At 44.1% G+C, this 3,749-nt stretch overlaps 1 pseudogene; it reads right to left on the bottom strand.

The window, feature by feature from the left end:
* Positions 1-336: 336 nt before the first annotated feature.
* On the bottom strand, positions 337-2,244 carry LOC137380881 (prolactin-releasing peptide receptor-like; annotated as a pseudogene).
* Between the last annotated feature and the right edge of the window lie 1,505 nt (positions 2,245-3,749).

Genomic DNA, 3,749 nt, shown 5'->3' on the forward strand with positions numbered 1-3,749 from the left:
ACCCTTCATGACTTCTATCATCAGATGTTTGAATTGGTTGATTTTATTGGTATGCCATTTCTGGTGCTGAATACTAACAATAAAAAGAATCATTTTTTGCAATGCCAGCACTCTTTTTCTTTGAATAACTGATATTATCTTTTGGACATTAGAACAAGGGTGTCTTTGGAAGTGCATCCAAATTTGCAGAGGTTTCCCAAATGTGTCAACAATTATAGGACATCCCTTCCACCCACTACTCACAATTGTCAGAAGGCCACTGCCCAGGGACAGCTGCATTCAGGAAAGTAACATTCAGTCCATGAAGCCAGATGGTTTGCAGCAAGAGCTATTCCCCTAAAGAACACCACTCACTGTGACACTCTGTCCTGAAGGAGCAACCATCCGTTGCCAGGTAAACATCTGTTTCAACTCTTGCAGAAAGCTGTCATGCAGCCAGTCATAAATAAGAGGATTATAGCAGGCAGAACTCATTGCAAACCAGTGGCAGAAGAGCTGAACCAGATTGAAGTAATATCTCTCTTTAATGCCAATGTTGATACCATGCACAATGTTAAACAAATGAAGAGCTAGCCAATAGGTCTCAAAGGCCAGGACTGCCAACACGAGAAGGCAGAATGTCCTTATCCCTTTCGCCTTATCCCAATTAGTTTGGGACTGGGTGACCGAGCCTGGCATGACCCTGTTTTCGAGTTTGATCCAGATCTTTAGGTATGAGACCAGGATGGCCATGAGGGACAGAATGTAGGTCACCAGCAGCAGGCAGGAAGTGTACACTTGCCTCTTTTGGTATTTCCTCCTCTAGAACTCCTCGTAGATGGCGATGCCCGGCTCCTCCAGTACCAGGTGATAGGTATGAGCCATGGCAGGCACCACCATGCAGCAGGCACCAATCCAGATGAAGAGCATCAAGCAGGCGCAAAGGTTGAGCAAGATCCGGAAGCAGAGCGGGCGGATGATGGCCATGTGCTGCTCAATGGAGATGGCAGCCAGGGTGAAGATGGAAACAAAGACCATCACGGATTGCATGAAGAGGACGAAGTAACACATGGAAATGCCAAACCAGCCCTGGAGCTGAAAAGTGTGTTTGATACAGTGCCACATCACAGACTTGTGAGCAAACTTGTAGCTCGCAGAATAAAAGGAATTGTAGCAACATGGATACGAAATTGGCTGAGTGACAGGAAACAAAGAGTAGTCGTTAAAGGATGTTTTTCAGGCTGGAGGAAGGTTTGTAGTGGAGTTCCCCAGGGATCAGTGCTGGGACCCTTGCTTGGAAGCATTATGAACTGTGAGGATAGTGTAGAACTTCAAAAGGACATAGACAAGTTGGTGGAATGGGCAGACAGGTGACAGATGAGGTTCAATGCAAAGAAAAGTGAAGTGATTCATTTTGGTAGGAAGAACATGGAGAGACAATATAAAATAAAGGGTACAATTCTAAAGGAGGTGCAGGAGCAGAGGGACCTAAGTGTATATGTGCATAAGTCATTGAAAGTGGCACGAAAGGTTGAGAGAGCAGTTAATAAAGCATGCAGTATCCTGGGCTTTATTAATAAGGGCTTAGAGTACAACAGCAAGGAAGTTATGTTGAACTTGTATAAGACACTAGTTTGGCCTCAGCTGGAGTATTGCATCCAATTCTGGGCGCCGCACTTTAGGAAAGACGTGAGGGCATTGGAGAGAGTACAGAAAAGATTCACAAGAATGGTTCCATGTTTCTATGTTTCTATTCCACAGGTGGTCCTGCTCTTCCAACCATTCACCATTTTACTGCGTTTGTACATTGAAACATACACAGAAAATAGGAGCAGGAGTAGGCCATTCAGCCCTTTGAGCCTGCTCCGCCATTCATTATGATCATGGCAGATCATCCAAATCAGTAACCTGTTCCTGCTTTCGCCCCTTTGATCCCTTTAAACCCAAGAGCTATATCTAACTCCTTATTGAAAACATACAATGTTTTGGCCTCAACTGCTTTCTGTGGTAGCAAATTCCACAGGTTCACCACTCTCTGGGTGAAGAAATTTCTCCTCATCTCAGTCCTGAATGGTTTACCGCTTATCCTTAGACTATGACCTCTGGTTCTAGACTCCCCCACCATGGGGAACATTCTTTCTGCATCTACCCTGTCAAGTCCTGTTAGAATGTTATAGGTTTCTATGAGATCCCCCTCACTCTTCTGAACTCCAGCGAATGTAATCCTAACCGACTCAATCTCTCCTCATACGTCAGTCCTGCCATCCCAGCAAACCCTGCATCACCAATCACTGTGAACACGTAATGATCACTGGCTAAAGGGCACGGTAAAATATTAATTTTCTGAATAAAGAAATTAGTTCACTTTGAGTTTCGCTGCTAATTAGTTGCATTGATTTTCATGAGGAAAAAAAAACCTGTTGATGAGAATTTATGAGTTTACATGGACAAGGGTAATGATCTCAGGCTTGAATGCAGGGGGCATTGATTGCTGAAGATTGGGAAGTTCATTTTAATTCTGTGTTCAATATTTTTTCCTACATTGGCTGAGATTGCAATTCTTTTAGTCATCAAATTTTGGCTCTCTGTTCAGACAGGTAATTATATTGGAAATTAAATGATTAGAAGAAAATTCCCAAACAGTAAACCCTGCAGCTCCATTCGATTGGTGCTGCAGGCTTTATAGACTCAGTAAATTGTTGTATGATTGGAAGAGCAGATCAGTCTGTACAGTATGAATTGTTACTGTGTCAGTGGCCACACTACTGGTGATGTTAGTGGATGCATTGGTTTAGATCTTCCAGAATTCCATAGATTCTAGAACGCTAACATGGATTGGAAGGCGGCAAATGTAACCCTGCTGTTAAAGAAAGGTGGGCAAATCTATGATGAGCCACCTTCTTAAATACAACTGAATGGCTTGCTTTGTCATTTCAGAGGGAAGCTAAGAGTGGGTCTCAAGTCATACCAACTTAATAGAATTCTTTGAGGAAGTGACAAAGTTGATTGATGAGGGAAGGGCTGTAGATATCGTATACATGGACTTCAGTAAGGCGTTTGATAAGGTTCCCCATGGTAGGCTGATGGAGAAAGTGAAGGCGCATGGGGTCCAAGGTGTACTAGCTAGATGGATAAAGAACTGGCTGGGCAACAGGAGACAGAGGGTAGCAGTGGAAGGGAGTTTCTCAAAATGGAGACGTGTGACCAGTGGTGTTCCACAGGGATCCGTGCTGGGACCACTGTTGTTTGTGATATACATAAATGATTTGGAGGAAAGTATAGGTGGTCTGATTAGCAAGTTTGCAGACGACACTAAGATTGGTGGAGTAGCAGATAGTGAAGGGGACTGTCAGAGAATACAGCAGAATATAGATAGACTGGAGAGTTGGGCAGAGAAATGGCAGATGGAGTTCAATCAGGGCAAATGCGAGGTGATGCATTTTGGAAGATCCAATTCAAGAGTGAACTATACAGTAAGTGGAAAAGTCCTGGGGAAAATTGATGTACAGAGAGATTTGGGTGTTCAGGTCCATTGTTCCCTGAAGGTGGCAACGCAGGTCAATAGAGTGGTCAAGAAGGCATACGGCATGCTTTCCTTCATCGGACGGGGTATTGAGTACAAGGGTTGGCAGGTCATGTTACAGTTGTATAGGACATTGGTTCGGCCACATTTGGAATACTGCGTGCAGTTCTGGTCGCCACATTACCAAAAGGATGTGGATGCTTTGGAGAGGGTGCAGAGGAGGTTCACCAGGATGTTGCCTGGTATG

Source organism: Heterodontus francisci, chromosome 20 (genome assembly GCF_036365525.1).
Source record: "Heterodontus francisci isolate sHetFra1 chromosome 20, sHetFra1.hap1, whole genome shotgun sequence".
Lineage (NCBI taxonomy): Eukaryota > Metazoa > Chordata > Chondrichthyes > Heterodontiformes > Heterodontidae > Heterodontus > Heterodontus francisci.